Source organism: Mugil cephalus, chromosome 18 (assembly GCF_022458985.1).
Source record: "Mugil cephalus isolate CIBA_MC_2020 chromosome 18, CIBA_Mcephalus_1.1, whole genome shotgun sequence".
NCBI lineage: Eukaryota > Metazoa > Chordata > Actinopteri > Mugiliformes > Mugilidae > Mugil > Mugil cephalus.
In genome coordinates, this window is record NC_061787.1 from 5,550,646 (window position 1) to 5,564,114 (window position 13,469).

Sequence of the window (13,469 nt, forward strand, 5' to 3'; positions counted from 1 at the left end):
AATAATGTATGGGCTCTTGTGCATTAACAGTGCACTCTCCTGTCCTCTACCCATTTAGAGGAGTAGGGCACGGGGCCCTAGTGACTCAGGGCCCTCAGAGGTCCTCGGGCTTTCATTTAATTAAATTATCCTATAATGAAAACTCCCATAATGAGATTAATTTTAATTATTCATCAGTGGCCGGTTTGAGGGAGAGGCTGCATTAATAATTGATGAACGGGATAAACATTTTTCAATTCATCACCTTTTCCTTTTGTTGAAGGTGCAATTTATTAAGTGCTCTGCAGCTGCTAGAAGTATGTGGTGGAGATAAGGACGGGCAAGCCCAGAGGTCAGTCAGTGGGGCTGCTGGAGCGCTCGACTGTCATTTGATAACGTACGTCACATCGCTAGATTAATATCCCCGTAATACCTGAGGAGTGAAACGCTTTTGTCTCGTGTATTTGTGTGTGAAAAAGTGTCAGATATGCGGTAATGTTCTCTTCAGTTTCCTAGAGCTTGATGGATTTTATATTAACACCTAAGGCTGAGAACTAATCAAAATTATGCCAGTAATTCTCCGCTGATGTTTGTATACCTCCATCAGATTGGCATGTTGATTCCCCTCGAGTGAGCACATTAGAAGAATTTGGTGTCTGGCCAACAGAATAGGGGAAGATTGTCGACTGTCACACTGTGTGAAACTGTAATTAGCTGGCTTGGTAATGCGCTTATTTGAGTTCCTGGGCAGAACAGAGTCGAGATCTGTAAGATGATACATTGTTGAAAACAATTGCCTTTTGTGATTTAAATGAGCACATTTTCGCATCTTAAGTTTTGAGTCACCTGGCAGGAGCGTGTAGGCAGACAGAGCGGCAGAAGTGGCTCAGGGCAGGAGACAAGAATGTCACTGGGACGTTGAGCTGGGTGCATTTATCAGGCCTTCATCAATAGTCGATTAATAATTCAAGCAAAGTCTGGGGCTTCTTTAGGGCAGGGTTTCAGCTGGCTTGTAATTTAGTAAATTGCATAGTCATCATGCAATGGATGGGTCAGGGCTCTGTGAGAGTCACAGCTGTGGAACTATGTTGACCTATGGGATTTTAGTAACCGCCACAAGAGTTCAACCCAGACGTGATAGTATTGTAGCCGCATATTCACAACAAACGTAATAGTGGAAGTCAACAGAATTGAGTATTAAAGCTTACGATGCACACAAATAATCTAAAAGAGACGATGCAAGATGTGGACAGTGCCCAATATATTAAAAAATAAAATACAGTAGATGTATTTCTTTAAAGTTTGCCTACAAAATGAATTCTACTTCCCCAAGTTAAAATGGAAATCAATATTCAGAAAGTGGCTTTTTTGTTGAACCACCATTCCCGTCCTTTGACACATTTCCACCACATACTTACCCTGGCTTACAGAAAACAAACAGGCATTTCTTCCCATTGTGAGCTGTTCAAGGTGCTTTGGCCCAGGTGCAGCATTAGCACAACAGTCCGTGGCCGGTGAATGAGCAAACCCCTCAATTACCCCGAGCCAGCTCTCTGATAACTCCCATTCAGCAAAAATAGGCCCCTCTAATTGCCCTGACCAGTATTACCTGTTCTGCATCCAAAAGTGCACTGTCCTTCCACATTGTTTCCTAGGCAACTGGAAGTTTTCGTGACCTATAAAAAGTTGCTACTCCTGTAACTGATCCGAGGCTATGCGGTTGTTTGTTTCCATGGTAGGCTACCGGGCTATTTATAGGTCAATCTAGCTTGGTGTCGTAGTAGGCACAGAACGCGTTGCTAAACATCTTATTCATTTATTTAGGAGAGACGCTTTTCTGTGTTGGTTTCCAACCAACTGAAAGTCGGCTACAGAGAGATGACTGGATGTTTTGAGAACAAAAAACACCTGGGGCTCCGGCAACTGAGTCACAAAGTCAAGAGGAAGAAAGCTTCACACTCTTTTCCCTGTTTTCCCACCGTCTGATTTTTTTTCTCCCTTGAATGCAGAAGTGGATCCTTGCAACAAACCCAATGTTTATTTTGGAGTCAGAGGCATTGCCCCGGATGACCGGAATTTCTTTGTTGTGGTTTTCGTTTGCTTTTTTAGAAAAGATTCGCAGACCTGCTGGTATCGATGAATCATGTGTTCACCATCAGAGGTCCCTAGCAGTTCATCACATCTCCCCTCGCTGCGTGTGTGCGACTATCAAAAGGTTAATCAAAGTCAAACGAACCCCCCCCCCCCGTACTCTTCCCCTTGACTTAAAGTGGTAATTTGTCACTTTCATTTAATTTATCTCTAATTCATGGGGTTGAAAAGGTATATGAATTATCAAAGATGTCAAGAACAAAGTCAGAGAAGAGATTCCCCTAAAGGCAATTGGCAGCTGTAGCAAGCTTACCTCCATTTTTTTATTTTATTTTTTAAATACATACAGTATATGTGTGTTTTCTGATTTCTTCAATTTTAAATGATCATATTTCTAAGTCTTTTCTATCAGCTTCAGCATTTTTATCTCCAAATTATCTTTTAAACCTGTAGGTATTGCCAAATATATATAAATGTATGGGATAAATTAAAGGATCTTCCCAAACCTAATGTAGTAAGAAAGGTTTGAGTCTTCAAAGAAGATTTAAAGAGGTTACACAATACATAGAGAGAGGAGGACTTTTAAAAGATGGTGAGATGTCAATAGGAATTCATTTAGTTTATGGACTCGATGCACTAACTCGATACTCGACTACTAATCAAACCATTCCCTTCTTTAAAGCTTTTTAATGCTCACAAACCTGCTCTGTCAATGCATTTTCCGCTTCTGAGCACCATTATCGTGGTTACTCGTCCGCTATGGTTCGTTTGTTGCTTCCTGGTTTAAATGGAGCGTGTATTGTATAGTCTGTCTCTCATATGTTCATGGAGGATTTAAAGGGATACGATGTGTTAGCCCCTTATATCTTATGTTTGTTAGCAGGCCACTATGATAAAATAGTATCGCTTTAGCTTAAGGTTGCATATACTAAAAATAGATAAATGCTTTACTAATATGAGCGAAAATAATATATAATATGATATTGTCTTTCCTCAAATCTAGCTAAATAAGGTAGAGCACATTTTACACTAGCACAAAGGGAGAGTGTTCTGTAAGGAGGGCATTGCAAATTCCATTTCCTCATAGGGGAAGTCACCTTTTAGCCGGGCCAGGGCTGCTCCGAACACACCAAGAGGAAACAAACACGGCATATCATTGAGTTCGCCTTTTAACAATGATATATTTGTAGAGATTGAACTTCATCAGGAAGTCTCCTGAGTTCTCCCAGGTCTCGGTGGACGGGCACTGGAATGAGTGTTTACGGAGTCGGTGCATTATTTGTATTTGTTGTTTCCTCTTGGCTTATAACTCTCTTCTCACTTAGATGATGCAGCCTTTGTTTTTTTCATATGTAAAGTAACCCAGACGGCTCTTCCTGTCCGCTGGATATTGATAGTGCGGCGCTAGTGCTCTAGGAAAAACAATGAGTGAAACGCTGTCTCCTGCACTCACAATGTCTGCAGCAACGAGTACCAGACGCATGCACAGAAGTCACCAAGAGGTACTGTGGGGGTAAGGTATTAGCACACGCGTCAGCACTCCTGTCGTATGGTCTTAAACTGCACATTTCCACATTGGTTATTTTGGACCATCATGCCATTCTCCAGAATGATTGAAAGCACCTTCGAAGTTCAGCTCAGCCACTAATAGTTCACACTGTCTTCAAGGCTGTGAAAACCGTGCTGCTCAGCATGTTTCCCCGCTGTTGTATAATATAAGTGACTGGTGCCTAGATAATCCAAGCTTCAGCTTTTTTTTTTAAGTGCACATGTACAAGGAGGCAGGGTAGACAGATAAGCCCAGCTGTTAAGTCTGTCCAAGAGTTAAAAATTACTGAAAGCTGGTGTCCAGTGGCTGCGCCCATTCATCATTTCAAATTCCAGAGCTGTGTTCACTTGCACTTCCTTCTTTGAGAACCAGTGTGTATTTAGGTTAGGTGTGTTGTGATTCTGTTTTATTTATACAGCGCAGATAGCTGATTGATAATGCCCCTGGCTTACATATCCTTCTCTGTGAATCATCCCCTGGCAGTATAAGCCTGAATGTGGAAGCGTTATTCTGTCAGTAAGCAAACCGCCGGCTCGCACGGCGCTGCCTCCTTTTGTAACTGTATTTAGGCGCTGAGCAGAATGGCACAGGCCCAATCTAAGTGTCTTTCATCTGGCCAATTCAAACAGACGTTTGACCCCAGACATTTGCCTAATGTGTTTTTGTTATGTGGACTCCTGGCTTCACAAATGTCACAGTGGCTGGACTTGTGGGGGTTTGTAAATGAGTCAGAGAGGGAGGCGAGGAGTCAGCCTGAGGGGGTGGGTTGCGAGGCAGCAGTTACGTCTAAAAACCTCTGCATTTTTCACTTTAACCAATTGGGAGCTGGTGGTGTAGTGGACATAAGTTCCAGTGATGCCCCCCCTCCCCCCTTATTGGCTGGACCCCCAGTGCAAGCCTGTTGATCAAGAGCCTTGGCCACCAGTGCTCTGCTGACCTGGGCAGCTGTGTAGAAGACGGGGAGTGCCACATTTCTGGCCGCCCGGGTTGCACAAGTCAGAAGCCAGTCCCAGACAGTTGGGACAAGCCTAACAAATGCTGCCATTAGAGGGGTGCTGAAAATTTATTACCAAACATATTGGTATTTAAGGGTGCAGCTCATTTAGATTTATGGCTGCTGATATCTTTAAACCAGAATTACTAGCAGAACTAGTGCTGAGGAAATATTTAAGTGACTTGACAACCAGGGCAAGGACGCAGGAGGAACTTTCTCCAGTTACTGTTTGGTAAATTGGTTTGTTCCTATTCCTTGGCTGCATTTATTTATTTATTTTTTACTGGGTTTAAGGGACAGACGTAAGACGTATGAGGGCAGTTATCCACCGTGCGTTTCATTCAGAGTAGCTGCCAGCTTATGTTGCTTTTGGTAAAACTGTTGGAAGCATTTCACAGTACAAAAGGATCTCAATAGAAGGAGAATTAATGGAGGTGACGAGGCAAACTTTAACATAGTACATCAAATGTACAAAAATATTATTTGATCTGTTTAATCAAATCATTTAAATGCAGTGGTTTTAAAAATAATTGGCTTAAATCTGTCCTGTTTAAACTAATTTCCCCATGGAAGAGATTCTTTTAAAGAAATGTTAAGCTTTGTTATCTACGTTTAGAATATTAGAAATACCAGAAGATCAAAGGAGGTCATCTTAATTTCCGAGTGTCGGCCCCAAAACCATAATTCACCTTTCAGCGGTTTCCTTGCATGTGCAGTGAATTTACGAGGAAAAAATAGGACGTCTCAATATACATCATCTAACGATCCACATTGTGAGCTGAATTTACTCTTATTAATATCTTTATCTTTCAGCAGGGTATAAATTCTTGGTGTAGGGCCTGCAGTGATACTTACAGTCTTAGCGAGCTCTCATTCTGATTAATAGGTCTCTGCAGTGTGCTTGTTTGGCCATTTTGGGCCCATTGGAGAGCAATAAAATATCTGTCAGAGGATTTTCAGAGTCCTTATAGACTTTCACCAGGTGCGCTTCACTGGTCGTAAAGTACGCTCGTCTCTCGTGGTGTACTCACGGCAAAAACGTTCCTCCAGAGAGGTTTCTTAGCCTCGTACTAGTTAGCTTCCAGTGTGACAACTACAAAATACGGTAACTGCTTCAAGGTCTCTTTAAGAAAGCGCACTTAATTCAAAACATCTTTCTTTTTCTTTTTCTTTTTCTTTTTTTTTTTTGTCCCTGAAACCAAGATGACTGCAACAATGAGGGCACTCTGTTGGTTTTAAGTTTGTGACGTCCACTGAGGTTAACCGTTTACTTTGTTCCTCGCTTTCCGCGGAGGAAAGCTCCCGATGCATTTTCATGTCGAGGTATGCTGTGTTTACTTTTATCGCTGCTCCTCAGCGGGGCACGCCAACCTGATGTTTGTTTATAAGGAGTTCAGGCTTCACTGGGAACTTTCATTCACCACTTGAAAGCACTTGACTTGCTACTAATTTACCTTGAGGGACTTCAAAATTGTCTGTCTGCGCTGTCAAATCCCCTTTTTTTTTGTGGCGGCAACTTATCATCATCTAAAAATCTCTTTGGGGTTTAATGAAAGCCTGGTAGATGGGTAAATGACACACGGCGTGTACCTAAATGCCGCATGCAGAAAAGACATTTTAAAATCAGGGTAACGTGTTTTTTTTCGGTTTTGTTTTCGCTTTGATTGCTCGAGTTGTCACAGCTCCTGGCGTTTTATGTTTGAACAGGAAACTGTGCACACGGAACGACTCGGGAATATCCAGTACCTAGCACTTACCGGGCTCTTTGACAAATTTCCCTGCAGCAAATTTAATGTCTCGCTCGGGTCAGGGGCAAAGTTGGGCTAGGATGTTTGTGTAGTTTTTTTTTTTTTTTTCTTCGTATTTTTCTCCTTAGTCAATAGGTGAACGCTTCGCCCTCTAATGCCTGTGTAAATATATAAAACTGTTATTTTATCCAAAGTTATCCCAAGTTCAGATTTCCCTTCTTCGGGGAAGGTTTTGAATATAATGCTCTGCAGAGATGTATGTCAAAAAAAGGAACTTGATCCCCCCCCCCCCCCTTCCTCAATGTGTGACATTGTATAAACACTGTAGTAGCTCTCTCCAAACAAGTTTCCTGCTTATGCATATGATAATATTGCAACTGTGTCACCAGGGTGTTAGCATTTCATTTCATCTGCACCATTTGATCCCTTGTCACACCGTTCCTGCGCTTTTCGCTCTGTTTATATATTCTTTGTCAAGATAAGTAAACTCACTTTGCAGAGATGTCCTCCTTTGTGGAGCAACAGAGGGAAAAGTCACCGCAAGAACCAGAAATCCAGTTAAATTTACATTAACCCTCAATTCCTTATCTCTGAAACTGAATCAGCCATTTGGAATTGAGTCTATTTCCATGTGTGTGAGAAGATGAGTGGATAACCTATTGGCAGTGGAGGACAGTGGAGATCTCTCCTCACTCCAAATTGCAGGCAGACAACCCCACATGAAGACCACTGAGTCCCATCAAGATAATCCTTAATAAAGAACGGCTTCACATTTAATCTTAGCTCACTTCTCAAATTTCTCACTTGATATAGTTTTAGGCAAGTGGCATTTTAGCGCTGATGTCAGTGGAACACTTATCAGCACATATTTTGTTAAGCTAACGTTTGGCAGCTACAGATGGTCATAAGTTATCGTAGTTACAGAAAAGGAGTTTTTGTTGTTTTCATTTTAGCACGCCTCCCAGCTTGTTTATTGAATGTGATTAGTTTATGTGACTGCGTGACTGTTTTTAAACGTTTTTTAAACTTTGAAATGAAAGGTTTAACCGACGTTTCGCATACAGGTTGTTTGCGTTTGCACATGTTTCCATTTAACGCTGTGGAACACGAAATAGCGACGGTCATCTCCGGCGTAACTGCTGGGTTTCTAAACCGTGCATCCGAGTGCACGAGGAAAAATCTGAGTTTGGACGTTCGAGACGTGAACAATTTTGGATAATTATACAGTGTAATTTGAAAATAACTCACTTGCAAAATTATATCTGCATCTAATTTTATACGGCTGTTTATTGAATGCAGTAACTTAATTGGTATGTGTACCCCTCTGCTATTAGAAATAGTTACTTGAGAGTCCCCGAGCATCTATTAGTCAATTGAGTTATCAAGAATCTGTTCAGTGTGCAATATATTTCATGCTCCGGTGTTGTAATGCGATCCCATGGCTTTACCTGTGGGCAGTCGGTTTGGGAACGGAGACAGCACTTGCATTTCAGGCACGTCCACATTATTACTGCGGTGTGTTTAAATCAGGAGCAGTGCAGCTCGGATCTATTTCTGTCAGCTCCTCGTTGACTACGGCTGCACAGAGGCTGCTCGGTGTCGACCTGCTTTCAGTGCGGGCTGTGAACTGTGCAGCTGATCGAGCGCGAACTGACTGATTCAATGGAATAAATTCAAATAATCATCGCAATAAAGATTCGAACGTGCTCTCGCGGCGACACGCAGGCATTTTTTATTTCTAGTCATCACCGGTGTTCCTGAGATATTCGTGCGGGGCGTGCGCACGCGGCCCGGCCACTAACACAGCACACTTCTTCAGGCCGTGTGTGTGTTCTGTTTCTCTCACCACCTCTTTACCATAGTAAATGTCTGATTTCCTCTTCCTCGGTAATCATTTGTCAGTATTACAGTTGGTATTTCAGCTGCAGTTTTACTGTGTGGAAATTAAACACATTTTAAACGGTTCATTGGCGTCCCAACCGTTCTCTGTGCAGGATTGATATTCTTGAAAAAAAAAAAAATGTCACGGCATACCAAAGCAAAATCTGTACGAGCCTTGAATAAATCGCCAGTTTGGGCTCATCAGTAGCAGCTTGGCCTTGAACGGCAGCTTTGCACAGTTGAAATAATAACCTGGAGCAGACAGAAGGCAGTCATTACCTTGCACACAGACGCTGTGTGTATGTGTTGACGGAGGACTTCCACTAGAGTGACTAGAGCCGACTAGACGAGACTCCGCATATCGGCCCGGTTGTTAAAGCTCTGCCTCCCCATCACCTAAAAGCTTAATGACCTAACCCCTTGTTTACCCTCCTTTGACGGAAAGAAATCCAGCAACGCTCACAAGACAAAGCAAAGAAGAAAAAAAAAAAAGAAGAAGAAGTGGTTTGTGGTGAAAAAGGAGCACAGCAAAAACAAGAGAGAAAAAGGGGGTGGTGGGGTCGGGTCGGGTGGGGTGGTGGTGGTGGGGTGGTGGTGGTGGTGGGGGGGGGGGGGGGGGGGGGGGAGTGGAGGAGAAAAGTGTGAGCCCTCGGGGTATGTGAGCAGAGCCTGGTGGTGTTCCAGTGGACAGATCTGCCTTTTCATTGTCTTTAGTCTCCACTGATAAAATCTGGAGAGGACTCTATTGCTTAAAGCTGTGAGTGAATGACATATGGGGAGCTGGTGTGAGGCTCAACTCCCCCGTGCCTCCTCCAGACCCAAAGTCTTCCTGTGAGAGCACCGAGCAACTTTTCTGCTTTTTCAAACAGCAGCAGCCTCCTTCTCCCTCCCTCTTTCACTCCCTCCCTCCCTCCCTTCCCTCCCTCCCTCTTGCTCTCTCTCACTCTCTCTCTTTTTCCCCCCCGTTCCTCAGACACTCACTAGTCACTGCCTGAAGCAGTAATCGGACAACTCTCTTTCTCAATAGGACCGAGTCTCCTGAGATACCACGCGGGGCTCCATGGGTTCCAACACCTAAAATGAAAAAGAAAAAAGCAGTCTTGTAGTTTACATTCGCTGTGCTACAGACTCCACCGAGAACTGTTTCAGAAAGTTCTGCTGTCCGTTTGGTTGCTGGACTGAATGATCTTTATCTAGAAGACTTTTTTTTTTTCTTTTTTTAAAAAAAACAAAACAAGAAGACATAAGAAGGGATAAAAACACAGGGATTCAACCATAATTGTAGTGAGTATAACTTCAATTTCTATTTGTTTGTTGCTGTCTTGATTTCAGTGTATGTGTGTGTGTGTGTGTGTGGAATCTTTGTGATAAATTAGCAGCAGCTTTTATTTAAATTCTGACTTAAAGCTTTTCTGTCACCGGAGGCGTACGAGTAACAGATATAATTCGGGCCTAATCTCGTGGTTAATTCTCAGGGTTTAAATCCGCACCTATCGCTTCCATTTCCAGAAATTTTAAAACTGTAAAGCCGTTCAAAAATTTTAATGATAATATCAACACGGGGTGGAGGGGAGGCTTCAATCTCCACATGGCAGCTGCTGTTTTGATGGTGGCGATAAATAAATAGTAAAAAAAAAAAACAACAGCAAAAAAACAGAGAGAATTGTTTAGTTGTAATTTTAGTGAAAGTAAATGGTGCTCCCGTCCTGATAAAGAAATCAGCCTAAAAATGTAATATAACGTTAATTTAAATAACATTTAGAGCCGGATATGTGGTAATTGTTAAAAAATCATAATTAATTTTATTGTTTTTTTTAGCAATTGAATCCATGCAGAACAGATAAAAATACCATGTCAGTTTTCTACAAAAAAAAAATTTGTTGAAATGAATTATATTTAAAAAATATATATTATTCCATATTTACTGATGTAAATTGCAATTTAAAAATAACTAAATATTTTTGGATTGTAAACAGGAATACATTTTAAAATCTGCAGAAAAAAACTTCATTAGAATTGTTTGTAAAATACTCAAATTCCCTTTTGACATAACGGTATCCTTTTCCTTTTCCCTTTTTCTTTTTTTTTTTGTACCCGGCCCGGTTTACATTTTCGATCAAGCAAGAAAAACATGCTGGTCTCTGCAGTAGTCCTTTTTCTACTGACAGAATAAACACAACCACCGCAGTTAAAGCAGCTGACATCTAATGCCATCTGCTGAGGCCAGGAATGCTGCAAGGAGACCTGGGAGTCTCTCCCAGCGTCCCACCGAGACAACAGGCCCTCGGCTCCCCGGGCCGCGCCGCGTCTCCGCTCGCCGCCGCTCTCCCCTCGTAGTGAAGATGACTCACGCGCTGTAATCACCAGCCTCTCTAATTGAAGGATGTTCTGGTTTAATGTTCAGATCACAGGCTTACATCACAAGTCGGGGGAATAATTGGTGTGTGTGCATGTGTGTGTGTGTGTGTGTGTGTAAAGGGGCATTTCATCTCCCTTAAATTTTTCCCTCTTTTCCGTTTTCACCCTCCTGTCATTTCTGGTGTTTAGAAAGGTGTGTGTTGATGAAAGAGAGGAAATAGAAGAGGTTAAGGGCGGCCGGTGAGCCGTGCTGCAGCGAGCCGAGTGGCTCTCCCCGCTCCAGTGTGGGCAAACAGGGACCGGCGTATGCGGCCGCCTGCTGCAGCCATTCACTCACACAATAACCTTATTTATCTAATTAACAGATAATGAGGAGGCCGATTTGGAGGCTGTTTGCTCTGTCTATTTGCTCTGCGCCGGGAGAGATCAGGGTCTCTCCGCCTGGCTGCATGGCTCCATGCATGTGCAGCAGCAGCAGCAGCAGCAGTGTGCACAAGCAGGAGTGGTCGGCGGTGACGGTGGCATTGTTTGCCCAAAGACTGATGCCTTCCGTATGGACGTGTCTCGCCAGCCAAGCCCCTTGGCCTGGAGATTGAAAACGGTGAAAGACACACGGGGCTAATTGATCCAGCCTCACTTATTATTAGCGGGGAAGATGGAGAGGTGGAGACAGAGGATGAGAGAGGGGAGAAGGTAATAGAGGGGGGGGCCGCTATTAAGTAGCCCACACCGGGCGATTAGTGGGCGAAGGGGGCTGTTTACCAAATACTGCGGGGGTGTTGTTTTGTTAACACGCCACTGTTTGTGTCTGAAATATGTGGGTGAAAGAACAGGAAATGGGACTTTCTGAGCTTCTTCGTGGCAGTCTGATGGTTTGCCATTACGGGTCCTCAATCACTAATACCCACTTACGTGTTTGTTTATAAAGGGCAGCGTGTTTAGATTGTGCACGATAATAAGGAAGCCGCTCAGCTGGAATTCAGCATTTAAAGGCTCATCACATCGTGGTTTATAGCGTCTGTGCAACAAATCAGCTAAATGCACTGATGTAATTATTGATATCACTTTATAAAACATTAAAAAAATTATTTCATGTCTTCATTAAGCAACATGCTAATGCAAAAAATAAATAAATAAAAGCTCCTCGTGCTTCTTAGTCATTAATTTCATCAGTGTCATTTTTGAGAGAATTAACTCTGAAGCATTAACGTGATATAATTCTGAGGATGTGTCCCTGGACTTTCTTTCATCTCTGTCTTAGGAGGCCTCTCTCTCTCTCGCGCCGCAGTGGTCGCGGTGGCAGACAGGCTGTGATAAAATGTCCACCTTAAATCTTGTTTGCCGGCCCCTCAAAGGCAAAGTGGCCTTCTGGAAATAATTTTGAAGGTTGAAGAGCACAGTATTAACAGATTTAATGTAGCCATTGAGTGAACTGCTGGAGCACGATGTCAGATTGAGCCAAATGAGAGAGACAAATTGCACATCAGCGGTTGCACATCTGTTAATAATCGTGCTTTTAATTATGGACAAGTAACAGGAAAAAAAAAATAATTTAAAATGTGCACGGGCGACGTGTGCTTCCATAATTTCTGGCCGCAAATCTCGCAATGTGTTGCAAATGATAGGCATGCAGTGTAACAAATAAATAGTACGGTTTCACGTTGCATCAGTTCTGATGCGTTTTAATACATTAATGCCGTATTAAATTTAAACTAACAGGTTTTTTCATGCATCCAAAGGTCCAGGAGAGTAAATTACACCACCATGTAATTTCTAATGTTAATTTAACGATACATTTTCAGGGGTCATGCCTTTTCCAGCTAAACTCTGTCTCAACGTTGCATTTGCTGGCAACCGTCATTTTTTTGGCCACGTATAGAGACACAAGTGAAGTGTAGCATTTTCTAAACTGTGCCTAATTCCACTCACATCTGTGTCCAATTGTTGTCTGCATCTACATTCTTTGCGAGTGGATTTATTTTTCCTGGGCCACCATGTGGATTCAGCTGACCAGCTTAAGTGGAGATTAGTTGTTTTAAAGTTAGATTTTGATTAAAGCGTTGTTTTGCGAAAGTCGTAACACACAACACATGCAGCCCTGTGAAATACGCGCTGTAAAATTAATTTGTATTAAGGGAGCAGAGAGTGGGAATGATCAAAAAAGAATATCCACTCGTATTCTCCTCCCCGCTGTGCTCTGCTGCCCTGATTTTAAATCCCGACCTTTTTCACTCGCTGTGGTGATGTAAGCGGAGGTGAAGGGATGATTTGTCGCCGGGTCAGACGTCCTGTATGCTGGGATGATGTATGCTAAAGGCTGAGCTGTGCTTGTGTTTACCTTTGGACATGCAGGTCTTGAAATAAGTAAAGCGAGACGGAAAGGCCAGAAAACAACCACGGATGAAGCGTGTTGTGGCAGTTCTTCTTCTTCTCCTTCTTTTTTTTCCTCCTTCTCATGATGACACTTGCAGCGCTTCATCCAGCCGAGCTTTGTTCTCGTTGGCTTCAAAGCCCGGCTGTTCAGGTTGAAGTAAGGAGCACATCAAAGATGCTGAATGCAACCCCCCCCTCCTCCCTCCCCCTTTTTTTTAAACAATAAATATTTAGCGGTAAAGAAGAAAGACTTCTTTTTTTTTTTTGCTTTTTTTTTTTTTGCTTTTAAATCCCTGCCCTCCCCCCTCCCTCACCCGCACCTCCACCCACCCCCCCACCCCCCCTTTCCTTCTCCCCTCCAGTCTCCCTCTGTTCCTCTGTTCACCTGGCTGGTTTCACCTGCTGGCTCGAGCTGAGACGCACACCAGCGCGGTAATGGCTTTATTGGCCGGTGCTGCTGAACGGAGGAGCCAGCCAGCGCTCACGCTGCAACCAC

At 43.0% G+C, this 13,469-nt stretch overlaps 1 protein-coding gene across 5 annotated transcripts in view; it reads left to right on the forward strand.

Annotated features, from left to right (window-relative positions):
* Positions 1 to 13,469, forward strand: part of eya1 (EYA transcriptional coactivator and phosphatase 1) — a 61,401-nt gene that overhangs the window by 12,494 nt on the left and 35,438 nt on the right. Inside the window, exon 1 of one of the 5 annotated variants that reach the window (XM_047568534.1) lies at positions 9,164 to 9,526. The exons of 2 other annotated variants lie outside the window; for them this stretch is intronic. The gene's annotated coding sequence lies outside the window, so the exon portion shown is untranslated. Of the gene's footprint in view, positions 1 to 9,163; positions 9,527 to 13,469 lie in introns of those variants that run through there. 2 more of the 5 variants (XM_047568537.1, XM_047568539.1) reach the window with 2 other exon arrangements.